The sequence below is a fragment of the Oncorhynchus mykiss genome, chromosome 19 (genome assembly GCF_057628025.1).
Source record: "Oncorhynchus mykiss isolate SJ-2025 chromosome 19, ASM5762802v1, whole genome shotgun sequence".
NCBI lineage: Eukaryota > Metazoa > Chordata > Actinopteri > Salmoniformes > Salmonidae > Oncorhynchus > Oncorhynchus mykiss.
Window position 1 is genome coordinate 48,777,981 of NC_143040.1, and position 19,726 is coordinate 48,797,706.

At 45.0% G+C, this 19,726-nt stretch overlaps 1 pseudogene across 1 annotated transcript in view; it reads left to right on the plus strand.

Annotated features, from left to right (window-relative positions):
• The window catches only part of LOC110497824 (transcription factor IIIB 90 kDa subunit-like), a 50,516-nt pseudogene extending 36,075 nt beyond the window's left edge, over nucleotides 1–14,441 (plus strand). The window contains exons 16-18 of the transcript XR_016488961.1: nucleotides 10,519–10,570; nucleotides 12,025–12,169; nucleotides 12,321–14,441. The product of XR_016488961.1 is annotated as a transcription factor IIIB 90 kDa subunit-like (transcript). The remainder of the gene's footprint in view (nucleotides 1–10,518; nucleotides 10,571–12,024; nucleotides 12,170–12,320) is intronic.
• Nucleotides 14,442–19,726: the final 5,285 nt, after the last annotated feature.

The following is a 19,726-nucleotide window of genomic DNA, read 5'->3' on the forward strand; positions in this document are numbered from 1 at the left end:
TTGACGTTTTCTGTTTGCTTGGTATTACTGAAATTGGTTTCCCAACTATCCCGCTTTTAAACCTCTTACACTAAATCTAATTTCGGTGAAACCGTCTTGCAGGTGTATGAGTCTTAGACCCAGCCCAGCCTAGACCTAGCCTTTTAGTGGTGGAACCAGGTGAGACTCCTCCCCCTTCCCAGTGTGGTCAGTATTACTGGAGTCATCTGGTTGCAGTCCCTCCCTCCCTCCAACCAGCCCAACCCTCAACCCTGTGTATACTCTGATCTCACAGGCTTTAGAAATAACCCAGCGAGGGCCGGAGTGGAGGGCTATGTTTTTTTTAACAGCACCAGTCCACTACTAGTGGCTCCAGTCAGTGGCCTAGCACTTCCTTGAAAAGTTTACATTTACTGGCCTGCACGTTGAAGACATATCCAGTTAAGAATACTTTCTGTTATTGAAGAGGCCGTCATTGACAAATCTTTTCCACCTTTAAGAATGGCCATTTTCCCTCTAACTGTCCGCTTGTTACATTTTTAAAATGCATTAATGGCGGGTCAATAAATATTTCATGTACATGGTTTTTGAATCATTCATTGTACACTTTCACTTGTTTTTGCTGAATGTGACTGTACTTTTCCTAGCAGGTAGCCTTTTAGACTCACATCCACTTGCTGAGGGAAAAGCTGAGCTTTGCACTTTAGTGTTGCTTGCTCAACAAGTTTTTTTTTTTAACCACAGGATGGTGATCACACCATATGCTAGGTGTGTTCCACGACTCGCTAGTGGAGTGGAACTGACCTTCCACGGAGTTGCATTATTTTCCAGACAACGCATCGAGCCCCATGTGGATTATCATTTTATACCATGGTTATAATTAAACACATTTTGACACTAGAAATGTGTTAATTTGCCGGTAGAAATGTGTTCAACATCCGCTGAAGTAGCTAGCAAGTTTATTAGATAGCTACATTAGTTGCCAAACACAGACTTGGTCGTTTAACTAACCAAATCATTAGTCCTAGCTTTACATTAGAAAAATCTAATTCAACAATGCCAATAATGTTTTCAATTCGACTTTTACTTTCCAAAGCAGCTCGAACATGTAAGAATGAATTCTACCACGCAAATATACCGTGCGTTAGGGATATAATGCACACTCTCGAATGCCCTTCAAGCCAATCAGAAACAAGGATTCAACAAATCCATGGTATAATATGTTGATAATTTGTTATCTTTGTGCACATTGTACCTTTTTGTCAATTTTGACATTTTAAATGAGAACATGACTGACTGTTGACAGTAGAAAGAGTCCTTTCACTGGTTGGTTGAGGAGCTGACTGTTACTGGAGCTCTAAAAAGGTTGTTTGTGTGGTTATTTAAAAGGGGAGACATGGTGTCAGGGAGACCTAGGGAAGTGGAGGAGAGCGGTGGCTGACAGTAATTCCATTGTGCTGCCTGCTTCCGGGCCTTACTGACTGCTACACTGAGGCGTTGTGCTCCTACTCCCCTTTCTCCAACCACGGCTCTGCTCCCCACCACGGCTCTGCTCCACTTCACTTAAGAGCTCTCCACTGTAGGAACCGGCCCCTGGTCCTGTCTCAGGCCTGCTTTGTACAGTGTCTCCCCTCAGTCGTGGCCAGCCTGGCCTCCAGGGAAGGCCACCTCCAGGGAAGGCCAGGCTGGCCCCCAGCCCTTCACCCGGTCACAGGCCTGTACTTTACAGGACCCTCGCTCCCACCTGCCAGTCCCTCCATCCCTCTCCCTCTCTCCTGCCATACCACTCCATGCCTTTCCAGCCAGCTGCCAAACAGGGCCTCCCTGTTCCCTCCATTCCTACTGGAGGATGGAAAAGCACTCTTCCATAAATAGCCCAGATAATTGCCCTCAAGTGCTTTTTTTCTTCCCTCCTCCATCTGTTCCCTTCTTTTTCCATTCAAAGCTGATTTTCTTTCTTCTCACTTTTAAAGCCCTTTGCCCATTCCACACTTTTTTTTGGGGGGGGGGGGAATTCTTGACTGCATATTTTGTGGGGGGGGGGGGGGTTCAGTCTGTTTCAGAAGTGTAAATCTGACCCTAAAGTTTTAGACCAGATTCTGGATCAGAGCGTCCACTAAGGGAGTGGGCTGTGGTGAGTTTCTGACTATCGATTTTCTCTCTGCTGCCTGTGTAGAAATACCTTTCTCTGCATTCCTATTCAGCCTCTGAGCCGGTGTCATCAGCAGAGTAGACATCCCATCACCCCCACATGGACCACTACGCTTCACACTTTGTTTCCAGTCCACTCAAAATATATATATTTTTTGTAAGATAGCAGCTGTATTACATTTACATTTTAGCAGACACTCTTATCCAGAATGACTTATTTTTGATTTAACCTTTTATTTAACTAGGCAAGTCTGTTAAGAACAAATTCTTATTTACAAGTCAAAAAGCCTCCTACATAAAAGGACTCCTACATAAAGAGAGACCTAAGACGACAACATAGCAAGGCGGCAACACATGACAACACAGCATGGTAGCAACACAACATGACAACAACATGGTAGCAACACAACATGGCATCAGAACAACATGGTAGCAGCACAAAACGTGGTACAAACATTATTGGGCACAGACAACAGCACAAAGGGCAAGAAGGTATAGACAACAATACATCACGCAAAACAGCCACAACTGTCAGTAAGAGTGTCCATGATTGAGTCTCTGAATTAAGAGATCGAGATAAAACTGTCTAGTTTGAGTGTTTGTTGCAGCTCATTCCAGTCGCTAGCTGCAGCGAACAGAAAAGTCGAGCAACCCAGAGATGTGTGTGCTTTGGGGTGTTGTATGTGGAGGATGAGGGCTGCAGTAGATATCTCCGATAGGTGGGAGTGAGGACTTACAGTAGTGAGTGCATACATTTTTCATACTTTTTCAAATTGGTCCCCCGTTGGAATCGAACCTACAACCCACGCCATGCTCTACCAACTGAGCCACACGGGAGAGTGTAATCTCCTTCTGGTTTCCAGCCTCTCTCTGACTTCTCCCACTGCACTGCACCCCCTGACTGACTGACCACTAAGCATTTCCATAGGATGCCTCTGTTTGCTTCTCACAGGAACCAATAAAGAACTCTCTGGGTACCACTGCCTGGTTGAGGCTCCATCTGTTACAATGCTACAGACTCAAAGGCAATCCACCCCACTCGAGGTGGCATACATTGGCCTAGACTGCTGGGAAATGACAATTCCTTCTCTGTGGATATCCTGCTCCTCTCCCCCTGGTTTTTGAAACTGCCGTTAACAGCAAAGCCTTTGTTCTTCTAATGATTTCCCACTGTAACTAATGGTACAATGAAGAGTGGAATTTTTCAGACAAGCTCCAAAGTGAGCCGTTTGGACTTCATCCCAGTGTATATCCATCCACATCCCAGGAAGCACCACGGGAACTGTTGAGACAGACAGAGTTGATATTGCAGTCATAGTTCATGGCTCCGCAGCCTGCCCTGAACCAGTCAAATAGTCTCTCTTGAGTAAGTAAGAAAGGGACTGACGACTGCACTTACAGTATACAGTGCCTTTCTCACTGTACATTGTTTTATAGTCACCACTTACAGTGGGACAAAAAAGTATTTAGTCAGTCACCAATTGTGCAAGTTCTCCCACTTAAAAATATGAGAGAGGCCTGTAATTTTCATCATAGGTACACTTCAACTATGACAGACAAAATGAGAAAAAAAAATCCAGAAAATCACGTAGGATTTTTAATGAATTTATTTGCAAATTATGGTGGAAAATAAACATTTGGTCACCTACAAACAAGCAAGATTTCTGGCTCTCACAGACCTTCTTTAAGAGGCTCCTCTGTCCTCCACTCATTACCTGAATCAATGGCACCTGTTTGAACTTGCTCTCTGCACAATTGGTGGCTGACTAAATACTTTTTTTCCCCACTGTATGTATAGCACCTGCCTTGGTGACAAAGGCAGCCGTCAAGGAATTACAACACTCAGACTCAATCTGTCAGTGCTGTAAGCACAGGGACCTACTAAACAGTGGAAGTGTCTGAACCAGAGTGGTCTGTCTGGAGATCCCAAAGGACAAGGACTGACTGTTGGCACCAGCCAACTCCTTTTCTCACTCCTGCTGCTTTCTCACCCTCTTCCAGTGTGATGTGCTCATCCCCTAGTGACAGACTTGGTTTTGTGAAAATCTCTGATTATGATTTTATATGAAGAGTTAATTGACCCTTGTCTAAGCCCCGCCCCAAAATGTTGGGCAAAAAATCACAGCGTTCCAATGGATAACTGTTAATGAGTCCGACAACTCAGGCAAGCGCACGTTTACATTGATTGAGAGCCAGTGAGGGCTATGGCAAAAATATAGTTTTCTTTAGAACAAATAAATACACTTAAATTATTTTGCAATTTATCAGGAGGACATGCTTCTGTGATTCTTGAAATGCAGAGCCTGATGGAGTCATTTTTTTTAACCTGAAATGTTGGTATTTTTTTGTTATATTTTATGAGGATCCCCATTAGCTGTTGCAAAAGCAGTAGCTACTCTTCCTGGGGTCCACATAAAACATGAAACATGCTGTAATACAGAACATTAATAGACAACTGCTCAAGGACAGAACTACATTTTTGTTTTAATAAATTAATTTGAAAAAAGTCAAACATAGCCTACATACAAACTATCTAGGTCAAATAAGGGAGAGGACTTGTGCCGTGAGGTGTTGCTTGATCTGTTTTGTTTTTTTTTAACCAGGTTTGCTGTTCACTTGAGCAATATGAGATGGAACAGAGTTACATAATACTGTAAGCTTTCTTGAATTTGTTCTAGATTTGGGGACAGTGAAAAGACCCCTAGTGGCACATCGCGCGCCACTCCCTAGCATACTACTCGCCAATGTCCAGTCTCTTGACAACAAGGTTGATGAAATCCGAGCAAGGGTAGCATTCCAGAGGGACATCAGAGACTGTAACGTTCTTTGCTTTACGGAAACATGGCTCACTCGAGAGACGCTATCGGAGTCGGTGCAGCCAGCTGGTTTCTCCACGCATCGCGCCGACAGAAACAAACATCTTTCTGGTAAGAAAAGGGGCGGGGGCGTATGCTTTATGGTTAACGAGACGTGGTGTGGTCACAACAACATACAGGAACTCAAGTCCTTCTGTTCACCTGATTTTAGAATTCCTCACAATCAAATGTCGACCGCATTATCTACCAAGGAAATTCTCTTAGGTTATAATCACAGCCGTATATATTCCCCCCAAGCAGACACATCTGAACGAACTTTATTTGACTCTTTGCAAACTGGAATCCACACATCCTGAGGCTGCATTCATTTTAGCTGGGGATTTTAACAAGGCTAATCTGAAAACAAGACTCCCTAAATTGTATCAGCATATCGATTGCGCAACCAGGGCTGGTAAAACCTTGGATCATTGCTATTCTAACTTCCGCGATGCATATAAGGCCCTCCCCCGCCCTCCTTCCGGAAAAGCTGACCACGACTCCATTTTGTTGCTCCCTGCCTACAGACAGAAGCTAAAACAAGAAGCTCCCACGCTGAGGTCTGTTCAACGCTGGTCTGACCAATCTGATTCCAAGCTCCAAGACTACTTCCATCACGTGGACTGGGATATGTTTCGTATTGCGTCAAACAACAACATTGACGAATACGCTGATTCGGTGAGTGAGTTCATTAGAACGTGCGTTGAAGATGTCGTTCCCATAGCAACGATTAAAACATTCCCAAACCAGAAACCGTGGATTGATGGCAGCATTCACGTGAAAACTACCTGCCCTCCAGGACACCTACACCACCCGATGTCACAGGAAGGCCATAAAGATCATCAAAGACAACAACCACCCGAGCCACTGCCTGTTCACCCCGCTATCATCCAGAAGGCGAGGTCAGTACAGATGCATCAAAGCTGGGACCGAGAGACTGAAAAACAGCTTCTATCTCAAGGCCATCAGACTGTTAAACAGCCACCACTGGCTGCTGCCAACACACTGACTCAAGTCAACTTTAATAATGGGAATTGATGGGAATTGATGTAAAATATATCACTAGCCACTTTAAACAATGCTACTTAATATAATGTTTACATACCCTACATTATTCATCTCATATGTATACGTATATACTGTACTCTATATCATCTACTGCATCTTTATGTAATACATGTATCACTAGCCTCTTTAAACTATGCCACTTTGTTTACATACTCATCTCATATGTATATACTGTACTCGATACCATCTACTGCATCTTGCCTATGCCGCTCTATACCATCACTCATTCATATATCCTTATGTACATATTCTTTATCCCTTTACACTTGTGTGTATAAGGTAGTAGTTTTGGAATTGTTAGCTAGATTACTCGTTGGTTATTACTGCATTGTCGGAACTAGAAGCACAAGCATTTCGCTACACTCACATTAACATCTGTTAACCATGTGTATGTGACAAATACATTTGATTTGATTTGAAGACCCCTAGTTGCTTGCACAGCTGGTTAGCTAGCTCTGCCTCATTGATCACCAAATGTTGCTAACGCTAGCTAGCCAATTAATAGAACATGTTTTCTCAAAATAAGTTAGCTATGTTGTGAATACAACTCCCATCTGCTGTCGACATCAGGATACCAAATTTTACGAGGTTCCAGTGAAGCAATTGTAATGACAGCCCATCACAACATACCTAAGGGTTTCCTGATTAGCAAGGGGTAGTTTGTGTTTAATTTCATTTTGTATTAGAAACACAGTTTGGATCATTGTGAGGGGATTTTTGCTAGTGGTTGAATGGGGCATTGGGCTTCTCAGGAAAATATCAGAGGTTGCAACAATAATCAAGGGGGTGGGGTTTAGCAAAGGGTCAATTGCCTTCTCTTTGTTTCTCTTTAATCGTCTCCATTTCTTTGGTTATATTACTGATTTGATGTAACATTATCCTTAAGAGTTCCATCTCCTTTTCATCTTCACACTGTCTTAGTCTCACTCCGCTCGTTCTTAGCTTGAATGATTTTCTTCTAATTTCATAGTTGCCATCCCCCAGCTCTAAGCAGCCGCTAGCCACTGGCTAAACACTCTCCGTCAATCGCCTTTTCAGCTCAGGCTTAGTCTCATTGGCAGTAAGCTGATTAGAAACATGCTGTTAAGCCCAGCATAGACTAATAGTCTAACAGAGAGGGAGAGTCTGAGAGGAGTGGCAGACGGAGAGCGGTGATGCTGGGAAAGACAGAGAGGGAAAGAGTGAGTGGCAGTTGGAGAAAGAGAAGAGTGATGGAGTGTCTCCTGTCTGACCTTTTTAGAGAGGTGGAGGGGTCGTCACAACAGTGGAGTGCTTCATATGTCCCATTGTACTGGGAGAGGCGATATTATACATGTCACATGACTACTCTGTCAAAAGAGGCACTCCCCACTGCAGCTAACAATGCCCAGGGGGAAGTGGGCTGCAGGCTCAACTTTGAACAGCAGATCTACCTCTGAACTTTAAGGCAAGCTGTGTCCCCTTGCAGGTACAAGGAGGCGCTAGGAGGGGATAGCGCAAGGATATTTGGGGGAAGGGAAAGGGGGATACCCAGTCAGTTGCACAACTTGAATGCATTCAACCAAAATGTTTCTTCCACATTTAACCCAACTCCTCTGAATCAGAGTTAGTGATGATTTAAAAGTGATCAATGCTTAATCAGTATCAAGCAGCATTACTTTGGATATAAAATTACAGACTATTACTATGGTGATATTGACACACTAGGGACTAACGAGTGGTCCCTAGTAGTTTGGATGTACGTTTTAATGGAATATCTGTACCCTTAGATTTTAGCTGTTTCTGGGAAGTTTAGAAGCAATAACTACTTTTGATGTCTTCAGGGCTTTCTCAAGCCATGTATCGTTTTGGCTCTGTGACATCTGACAGTGTGGTGTTGTTACTAATGTTCCATTAGGGAGCTATACGCTGTCGCTCTACCGGGTTGAGCTGTGTTACTATGTCGCTCTCCAGGTTGAGCTGTGTTACTGTGTCGCTCTCCAGGTTGAAATGTGTTACTGTGTCGCTCTCCAGGTTGAAATGTGTTACTGTGTCGCTCTCCAGGTTGAGCTGTGTTACTGTGTCGCTCTCCAGGTTGAAATGTGTTACTGTGTCGCTCTCCAGGTTGAGCTGTGTTACTGTGTCGCTCTCCAGGTTGAAATGTGTTACTGTGTCGCTCTCCAGGTTGAAATGTGTTACTGTGTCGCTCTCCAGGTTGAGCTGTGTTACACATTTGTCGCTCTCCAGGTTGAGCTGTGTTACTGTGTCGCTCTCCAGGTTAAGCTGTGTTACTGTGTCGCTCTCCAGGTTGAGCTGTGTTACTGTGTCGCTCTCCAGGTTGAGCTGTGTTACTGTGTCGCTCTCTAGGTTGAGCTGTGTTACTGTGTCGCTCTCCAGGTTGAGCTGTGTTACTGTGTCGCTCTCCAGGTTGAAATGTGTTACTGTGTCGCTCTCCAGGTTGAAATGTGTTACTGTGTCGCTCTCCAGGTTGAGATGTGTTACTGTGTCGCTCTCCAAGTTGAGATGTGTTACTGTGTCGCTCTCCAGGTTGAGCTGTGTCCATGCCTGCACTATACCAAGGTATGGGCTCATTCATGGTGGCTGAGGTGGGAGAGGGAACAGGCAGGGGAAGGAGGATGGAGGGGGACTGGGCTGGCATCTCTGTCACTCCTGTCACAGCTACACCACACCTGACCTTATTAGAGAGAAATGTCAGACATGTTTTCTTCTGTGAGGGAGAAGTTGACTTTTGGAACACGTCTACTGTTCTAGCTGAAGTGGTGTCGCAATAATAAGTACTTGGACTGCTTGTCAGAGAATACCAAATGGTCTCTGACTGCCTGCCTTTTTGACCTCACTATGTGATCCTCCTTGTCAGGGTGGTAGTAGTGTGTGATCCTCCTTGTCAGGGTGGTAGTAGTGTGTGATCCTCCTTGTCAGGGTGGTAGTAGTGTGTGATCCTCCCAGTCTGTCTGTGTGGTGATACTGAGCCTGTGATATTCTCAGGCAGGGTAGTAGTAGTATGATGGTAGTACAGTAGTAGTCGTCTGATCTTCCCTGTCTGTCTGTGTGGTGAGCCTGCTCTATGATCCTCCCATGGTGGGCATGGTGTCAGACAGACGCTGTCACTCTTCCAGCTAACACCCCCGGCCTGATCCCTGACAGACATGTTGCCCGGCCGCCCCACACCACCCCAACACTCTGATGTGTGACTGAATGTCTGTCTAGTCCAGACCCAGAGTCTGCTGGGAGCAAATAGGAATGCAGGGCAAATCTCAGGCCACAGATGACAAAATCCTCTTTAGAGGTCAGAATTCCCTAGGGACAGCAGCATTAACATAATTTCTCTGCCCCTCCACAGTGCCCTAAAACGTCCTCATCCTCAAATGTCATCCATGTTTTGTAACAAACAAGGCTGGTCCCCTGGCCTAAGCCATCATAAACATTGGACCCTCGTACACTGTGAGTGTGTGTACTTACTCAAGCGTGTGTTTGAGAAGTGTTTTTGTGTGAGATGCTATACTAGAGAATGAATGGTGTCAGTGCCATGTGGTGCAGGATAGACTAAAGGGGGAGAGAGGGAACAATCGCTCCTTTTGGCCGCATCACAGTCTCACGCTGCCAAGCTCTGCTCTGTCTATCCCAGAATGCACCGCAGGGTGAATAGGCCGCTCTCACCCAGGCCTGCCAAATGAGAGACTGGGAGAGTGTGTGTGTACTGGGAAAGAGGGAGTGGGCACCACAGTTTCGTGTATGTGGTTAATGTTTATGCATGGTTTGATTAAGGGGAGGAGGGAGGGGAGACTTGATGCCCAGCCTGGAAAATATAGTTTGAAGACCTGATTATTATCATCATTATTTATTTATACCATAGCTTCCCCATCCAGCTAATATCATTAAAATTCCATTAGCATTTTTCGTCTCACAACAGTGAATAGATTACTGTATGTGTGTAACTGCTGGTGCCTCCAAGATCATGTTTGAGATCGGAGACTAAAGTAAGAGGGACACATTTGGGAACCCCTCTAGCCTAGTCCTGCCTAGTTCAAGCTCTGTGGGCCCACCTCACTAAACCCAGAATAGGCTGGTGCTGCTGGATACTTTTCTCATGAGCTCGGACAAAGGGAGTGAAGATGCCCTGCTAGCTAAACAGTGAACACACACTCTTTCTCCTCCTCCCTCCTCCTCCTTGTAAAGCAGATTAATTAAAAGCTCTCTCTCTCCTCTCTTATCAGTGTGAGTAAGGCACTTACAGTAAGCCCCCAGGGGAGCCTCTCTTGTCAGGGTGGGCAGGCAGGGGGGGAGGGGGTAGCCTCCAGGAGAGATGCTAATTTCATCCACTGGAGATCTTCTTCCCCAGGAATTACTGCTGCTGTTAGCACCTCTGCCTGTCTCGGTCTTTGTACATTATGATATGTATCTCCATCATTTGTGTCTTGTTCTATCATCTCTGCCATTCATTGCAGTTATGTCACTTGGTCTAGTCTTCACAAAGGTATTCTTGTCTCAGGTTACGGCCCTTCATATCAGCACAGCCTCATAAGAAGCTGGCTCTGGACTAGGTAAGATGATACACCTGCTTCTGTCTCTTACATCCTACACTCACAACACACAAAACAGACTATACCTTTCTGACACTACCCATGGTTTTCTGACTGATTGCTGTGGACAACATCACTGACTTAACCAAGCCTCTAGTCTCCCATGAACCAGATGGGGGAGAGTGATTCTTCAGCAGCAGTCTCACTAATGGGAGAGGAATGTGGCCGTGTCCCGCTGGGTTGTTCACATGCACTCAGGCGGTGTGGGCTGGAACATACAGGAGGGAGCCTCTCTCTCACCCACCCTTCATCCCTCTGCTGCTGTGTCCCGCTCTGTTCCCTTTCCATCTTTCTCTCATGTGGTTTTGGCAGCCATTAATGGAATCTCCCAGTGCAGGCTACAGCAACCAGGAAGAAACATTGCCACGAGCGGCCGGGTCAACAAGGCTTGTTACTAAGCAACCCTTCACCACCCCCTGGGAACTGGTATCAAATGGCTTCTCTGATTGGTTGGAGCCGGGTTTGCTTGGAATTCATGTTATGTAATGTTGTCTTTCATGCCTGCAAGGAGCACGGGAGAGAGAGAAAGGAGATGTGTGCTTTGCTGTTGCCAGGCAGTTTTTCTGTTTCTCTCTTTGTATTACCTAAACAAATGTCCTAGGAGTAAACTGCGTGTTGAGTTACCCGGCACTGCTTTCGCCTGACAGTCTTGGCAATAAATGGCTGTTTAAACGTCAAGCTCAGAGAAGCTGGCAGGCTCCTGTGAGAAACCTCTCTTGGCAATAGAATAGAGACTAGCCTCATTTCACTGTTCCAGGCTTTTAAAGCTGAGAGACCAATCCAGTTCATCCAGCCCTTCCCCCAGTGTAAGCTATGGTAGAGAACCACTGACTCCATCACACTGTTATGACTGACCTGATTCCACCAAGGCCACCCAGTTCTCTCACCTTTAAAACTGTATGGGGCCAAAATAGTTTCATCAGTTTGTCTTCTCGTTATCTCCCAAGGGGCTTTCAACACTTCCTGCCTCTCCCATAGCTCCTCCCCAACAGTCACAGACCCTTCCTCCCATACAGTGGCCAGCCACCTACTAATTAGTCTTCAGAATAATTTATGTATATATTTATTTTCCCCTCATTTTCATAATTAACGAGTCTTCCAGCTCCTTACAAAAATACATTTTAATCACTGGGAGGCTGGGCTCAGCAGTGTCCATTGAGGGGAGGGGTGGGGGTGGGATGGTAGAAACAGCTCAGCAGGAGCTCAGACATGCTGCTGCAGAGGGAGCCTAAATGTCTCTTCATCACACTGTGGATTCCCCCACCTGCCTCACCCATAGCCACCTGCAGTAGGGCTGGGATGGGGGATCAGGCTAGCCATAACCTCTGTATTGAGGCCCAGGTTGCAGATAGCGTGCAGAATCAGGTTACCAAGTCGGAACTGACTTGGTCGATTCTTCCTAATTGTTTCCTCAGATAGCCAACCCCCTGCCGGCGATCTCTGAGGCGGCGCCCCACTCTGTGCTGGTAGAGAGTGGGTCTGTGGTCTATGATGATGTGGGAGATGAGGAGGATGAGGAAGAGCCCTGTGTCAGCGCCATGCAGCTGTTGGGAGGCAACGGTCAGTAAGAAACTTCAAACTGGCCTGGTAGCCAGGCTCCTCTAGCATTAATTGTCATGCCATGTTGTCTGGCTACCAGACTGTCTACAAATGTTTGAAAACATGTATTTTGAGAGCAGTTGAGTAATCAATTTGTCTTATTTTACTCCAGAGTATGGATGTGTTGACGATGATGGATTCTAGCACTACTGGGTCTGGCCTGTTTCTCTGGACTGTTGTGCTACTGTATCAGCCCTCCGACCCCTGTCCACAGACTTACACATGACACATGACTTGCATGCTCTCAGGGAGGTTGGAGGTGATGACGAGGGTCCGTTTCTCCTCAGGATATCTCCTGTAACTATGAAAGAGGTTTTGGGTAGTATTGTGCTGGATCTAACAAAGAGACATTATGGTTAGTCTATCTTCCTTCCTACATTTCACAGGTCACTCAAGTACAGTGCCTTGCGAAAGTATTCGGCCCCCTTGAACTTTGCGACCTTTTGCCACATTTCAGGCTTCAAACATAAAGATATAAAACTGTATTTTTTTGTGAAGAATCAACAACAAGTGGGACACAATCATGAAGTGGAACGACATTTATTGGATATTTCAAACTTTTTTAACAAATCAAAAACTGAAAAATTGGGCGTGCAAAATTATTCAGCCCCTTTACTTTCAGTGCAGCAAACTCTCTCCAGAAGTTCAGTGAGGATCTCTGAATGATCCAATGTTGACCTAAATGACTAATGATGATAAATACAATCCACCTGTGTGTAATCAAGTCTCCGTATAAATGCACCTGCACTGTGATAGTCTCAGAGGTCCATTAAAAGCGCAGAGAGCATCATGAAGAACAAGGAACACACCAGGCAGGTCCGAGATACTGTTGTGAAGAAGTTTAAAGCCGGATTTGGATACAAAAATATTTCCCAAGCTTTAAACATCCCAAGGAGCACTGTGCAAGCGATAATATTGAAATGGAAGGAGTATCAGACCAAAGTTCAAGGGGGCCGAATACTTTCGCAAGGCACTGTATATGTTGCCCCCCCCCCACCTCTATGATGGCCAATTCTGTCTCTGTATTCTTCACATGAAAGTACACTACCTAATGGTGAGATGTGTTGGGAACAATTGTCTCTCCCAGCTAATATGAGAACGGGTATTAGTGTTGCAGGAATTAAATTGCTCTGTTTTAACACCCAATTAAAATTAAACACTTAAACACTGTCAATTCATAAGGATTTGTAAGACCCTTATTCTATAGTAATGGACAGAGCCCAGTCTTAAAGTCAAACAGCAGATTTTATTCACGAGTACTGAACACAATACAGTTTACCACCGGGTTATAAACTGAAAATGACGTCATTAGTTTTCGAACTGTCCCGTCTCTTCTCCCAACCTGGTACAAAGGCCGTATCTCAAGCCTTCCCACATCGTCTCCCTACCAATTTAATATCATTTATGACCGAGCCAAGGTCTTCTTGTGTAGATAAGCATTCTAGCCAGTCTGAAGATATAGTTCATTCATTTCTACCAAGGAACAGACAGTCATTGTTCTAATTCTTGATTATATTTACACACATTATATTCAGTACTAGGATTAAAAAGAAAATTTGTACATATACAGTAACATAATAGTATTCTGATTAGTACATATACAGTAACATAATAGTATTCTGATTAGTCAGTCCTGATTGAAATGTATACATAATTAGTCATTATTGATAAAAATTCCCTTAACAATTAGTCCAATCAGTATTACGAACAAATAATGAAAAATCTGTATGGGAGTTTACTTCTCGAAAACAAAATATTGCATTAATGTTGCCTTGAATATGCCAAACCATATGGCGTATGTTTTTCAGTTGAACTGGTAGCATTTTTTTTTTTTAATTCAACGCTGTTATTTCTTGCATTATGTGGTGTGATTTCTCATGACATTCTTTATGGAGAAATATTCTACAAAATGTTTTGAAGGGATCAGGAAGTGTTAATCATTTGTACGTAGAACTGGCAAATATCTGAATTATTGTTGATGATAAACAAAGCAATCTTATGCATTCCTAATTAATGACATAATTGTGTTCTGGGTTTATTTTGTAAATGAGCTTTTATGGTTATATATTTTTAAATGTTGATTGGGAGGATTAATGGTGATTTGTTCAATATGTTGTTGATGTACAACTGTATTTAAGGAGGTGAGGAAATTGCTAATTTTCCCAGCCCTCTCTCTCCTTTTTGCTGCTACTGTACGTGTGTGAAAGTGTTGCCTCAGTAAATCTCCTACCAACAGGAAACCTATGTTCTTGTTCTCTTTTTCTTTCTGACATCTTGGCTAGTATTATCTTTGATCTTGGGTTGACATTATTGTCAGAACAGCCTTTAGTCACAGTCTGGTTTAGTCATACAATACTTTTATTATAGGAAAACTATCACATAAACTGAGGTAAATATTAGAGTAGCCTAGCTGCTGGCTAAAAGCCATCAACTGAGCATCTCCAATTGGATAAAGCAAGGTTTAGAAAAGTTAATGTGGAGAAGCATTAAGCTGGAATGACCCACTTGTGTCTTTAATATACTTTTTTTCTATGTGCTTTTATGGTGGTATAGGTTATCAAGGCTATCAGATATCACTCTTGGCGAAAGTGTGTGTGGTTTTAACTCTATGGAGAGGTCTGTGTCGCCTCTCCCCCGCACAGGGAACCGGACACTGAGAGAGTCTGTATCTGGGCAGGCATTTTGGAACATTACCACACCTCAGTCACATCATCCTCTTCTCGCTTCATTACCAGGGGAACCCAACCTCTCACTCAGGTGGGGGATTTGCAGCACCATTGTGTAAAGAGATCAAATTCTACTCCTTCAAAGCCTGTAGTGTAGGCTATTTCTCTGCTGCTTGCAGTTGAATTTTATGTTATCTGGTATACTGTTTTTATGGTTTTATAATGCTCTTTAAAATGGCCACCCTGTAAAGTTGTCTTTGTTGGGGTTAATATCACTCCCTTCTTGTCATCTAAATCTTCATATTTTACACAAAACTTTGACTGATATTTACAGTTAAAGAATTTCTACATGTATTATTCTTTCAGTTTGGTAACTCCACTCACCGTTTACTGTCTGTTGAAGGAAACTGTTGTTGGTTATGCAGTTTTGTGGTGTACTGTGACCTTACTGCTCTTTCACAGTGCTACCAGAGGCATAGAGGCCCTGTGGATCCATTCTTCAGCATGTTTTTATGCTAGTTTACTAAAATGCAATTTTTCTAATGCCGATGAGACTTTTGGAGAGGGCCTCTGGCAGTGCTGTGAGGTAGATTCAAGAGAGGTGAAGAGAGAAGACCCATTCCTCCTCTTCCTCCCCCTCTTTGTTTCCAGCTCTCCCCACTCATACCCCAGGCAGATGAACACACATGAAGGCTGCAGCAGCCTCAGCATGACCCCCCCTCCTCCCCTCTCTCTGACAGCTGCAGTTTAGCAGCGGCGTTAACTCCACCTCAGGGCAGCAGAGCTCAAAGGCACCTTGCTGGGCCCGGCACTGGCTGCTCGGACTCTGCTGCTGCTGCTCTGCCAGAATCATTTCCCTAATAATCCCACCTGCCTTAAACTCCCTCCACTCCATTCTGCCTTTTCCTGCATCAGCACTTTGATTCCCCCTCCTGGCTCCCTCACCCCAATTATTTCCTAGGACCTTAGCTTAAAGGGATTCCTTCACCCTCTCTTTGTAACCTCATTCTACACCAACTTCCCTGCTGTAGGCTGTTCTGTCCGGTGTGGAATGTGGGTGTATTCTGTTCCTCTGAATAGCCATTATAGGCATTGTCGGAGATGATGGAGATTTTCATAGACTGATGCTGTCATCTTCATACAGGTATGACTGTGACATATTGGATGAGAGTGATCTGTGAAGGACATGAAAGTGTTAAGAGTAGCCTTACATTACAATAATGAGTTTAACATCCAAGGTTATGTTTTATTTATGTAACAGATATAGGTCTTGATTCACTTCTGTAATAATAGTGGAGAGAGAAACACTGCTAGGCACCCGGCCGAGCTTGGCTTTGGGAAGGATAGCATAGAGTCCAAGCAACAGCAAGAGCTTCTGTCGTCCTCTAATTCACAAACATAAATCCTCCAACTTTTGGCTTCATGTTCGTCTCTGTAAACAGCATGTGGAGGAGGAGGGCTAAATAGTTTCTCTGCGGCTACAGATGAGTTTGACTTCAGCTGTGGGCTCAGTTTTGATGAATGGTCCTATCTCTGTAATTGAATTCATCAAGGGATTACTGAACCTCATCTGTGGCGACAACTCCAATGGTAGCCCCTTGCTAACACACACACACCAAACTTGTCCGTCAGATACCCCCACACTCACATTTACTGCAGCTATTGAGAACAATTAGATCTACCAGACCCCCAGCTTTGTGTGTACATGCGTATGTGAGTGTGTACCTGTCTGTACCAACCTACCGCCCCTCATCTGATCTGTGAGCCCGCTAATGCTTCCTCTGCCCTCCCCCTGAGTGCACTCACACAAATGGGTCTCAGTGTGGGGTCAGAGCCTGGTGCCCTGAGCCTTATCAACTCCCAGAGCTCCAGTGTTGTGTTGTGTTCCAGCTAGCCTAGTAGCTTTATAATCCTCTCCAGCCAGATGTAATTATGTAGCGCAGGTGGAAGACACTGTTTAATTACAGGGTTAGGGCCCTGCACAAACCCACCTGTGAGAGCAGAGGGATAGGAGGAAAGAGGAAAGAGGCTGAGACAGATTGAAAGAGGGGTAGACAAAGAAGGGGCGAGGGAACTGACTGGAGCACAGGTTGAACACCTGGCTCTTGATTAGAGGGTTGGAACAGAGGGGGACAGGGATGATTCTGATTAAACAGACCATGTGGGCTCTGTTCTCTTTCTATAAGGGCTTCATCTATCTGCCGCTCGTGGGGGTGGGGGTTAGAAGGGTCGGAGGGGGTCTATACAACCATCTCCAGATGTAGTGTTACCTCTTGTCTATGAGCTAAAGGCTATCTTGGAGCATCCCCAATTATATACTGCGTGCAGTGTTATCTTAGAGAGTCCCAGACACTGGTACATGGGCAGGTGTTCACTGTGGATCATTCAGCAGGGTTTGGCTCATGAGACTGCAGTGTGAGGGCTAGAGATAGGCCGACCTCCGTACAGCTGCCAGACTCATTCCCCCTCTCCTCTCCTTCCGTCTCCCCTCCTCCCTCCATGCAGGCCAGGCGAGGCTTCATCAGGGTGCCCTTGGGAACCAAGCCTGGAAACCTCCAGCCTCATGCAGCTGTGTGTCCACAAGCTCTAATACACACACACACATACACACACATTGTTTGGCGGATCTGGGCTGAGAGCCACCCAGACAGGCAGGGCCTGGGAGAGGAGATGAGCTGAGAGACCCGTTCTCTCCCAGGTCCCATACAACAGGTTCTCCTCCTCATCCTCTTCATCACAGCTGCATCCAGACTCCTTTGGACACACGCCGCCCGTCCCCCAGACACCCACAGCAGATAAATCATTTATCCCAGACCAGGCCGTGAACCACAACAATCTCACGTTTGTATGACTGTACACACAGAACATTATAATACAAAAAGCATTCACTGACTTGGTGTATGAATGGATCCTTACAACCTTCTTTTCCCTGTCTTTGGTGCGGTGTTTAGTTTTTCCAGTCTGGGTGGCTACAAGGATAACATGTCACTTCATATCTCCATGTTGTTCAGTTACTTTGACATCCAGTGATGATCTCAGTTCCCTAGATCATTTATTGTCATCTGGGCCACCTGTTATGTACCTGAAGTACTGGGATTTGTCCTCTGGCTTGGGGCCTACAGGCACCGAGTGAGAAAGTGGACAGCAGCCAACCAGATGTGGTCTTTTTTTCTCTGCCAGCTCTGCTCTGCCTTGGCTGGTCACTCTGGCCAGTGTACCCCCAAGCCTGCCCAGTATCCTGTCCCTGTGTCTGACCACCTCATCTCCATTCACCATCTCTCCACCTCTCTCACCAGCCCCCGCTCCTCTCTCTGGTTCACCCACCACTGTGCTCCATCCTGGAGTGGCACAGTGCATGGTGATGGCTCTACAGCAGGGCTCTCCAACTTAGTATCTGGAGAGTTACCTTTCTGTAGGTTTTCACTCTGACCCTAATCTAGCACCCTTGATTCTAATAATTTCCTGGTTGATAAGCCTTTATTAGGATAGTTACAGCTGGGGTTGGATTGAAAACCTACAGGAGGGTAGCTCTCCAGGAACAGGATTGGCGAGCTCCGCTCTACAGCCTCTGGCTGTTCCAGCATGGGGGCTGAAGTAGAGAAGATGAACAGGTTGGTTGCTATAGGATCTCTGACAGCCACACTGACTGACTAAGAGAGCCACAGAGCAGAGCCTTGCCGAGCACACTGCTAACCTGCTCCAGTGAGCCAAGCTGAGGCATGACTGTGAGAACCCTGGGGTGTCCAAGGCTCCAACTCTGGAGTGCCATCTCTCTCTCAGCAGGCTCTCTGTGGGACACACACACAGAATTTCATCTTCTCTGTTCTAAATCTTTCTCATTGTGGGTTTACTGTATGTTATGTATCTGTGTGTTTACTGTATGTTATGTATCTATTAGTTGTGTGTTTAGTGTAGCTCTCAGGTAGTTTCTTTCGAGGGAGTTTTTCCTAGACACCATGCTTCTACACCTGCATTGCTTGCTGTTTGTGGTTTTAGGCTGGGTTTCTGTACAGCACTTTGACATCAGCTCATGTAAGAAGGGCTATATAAATACATTTGATTGAAATTTGATTGATTGTTTTGCTACCTTATTCTGCTCCATAAGCCTCTGCCTTGTCACGGCATGTCCCTGAGACTGACAGGAGGAAGGAGGAGTAACTAAGGAGGAGCAGTAGGTCGTCATAGTAGGAGGATATTTGTGCCTGTGGTCTCTAATTGCCTGTGTGGGTATAATAAGTGTTATTCTACAGACAGGCAGGCACTGGGATGGGCTCATGCTGTAACAGCCAGTACAGACCCACACTAAAAGTACTATAGTATTGACTGTAGTGTTTTTGCGGACTAAAGTGAATACTGTAGTTTTGCAGACATGACTGTTGTATACTGTAGTATTTACAGTTTACTATAGTTTTTATTTATATTTAACCTTTATTTTACAAGGTAAGTTGACTGAGAATACATTCTCATTTACAGCAACGACCTGGGAAATAGTTACATGGGAGAGGAATGAGCCAATTGTAATCATCCCCAATCAGCTGGGGATGATTGGTAATTTTGCCAGGACACCGAGGTTAACATCCCTACTCTTACGATAAGTGCCATGGGATCTTTAGTGACCGCATAGAGTCAGGACACTCGTTTAACGTCTCATCCGAAAGACGGCACCCTACACAGGGCAATGTCCCCAATCACTGCCCCGGGCAGTGGGATATTTTTTTAGACCAGATAAAAGGGTGCCTCCCTTTTCTCCAACCAGGACCAACCCTGCATAGCTTCAGAAGTAAGCCAGCAGTGGGATGCAGGGTGGTATGCTGCTGGCCAGTATAAACGGTAGTGTATACTATAGTAATGA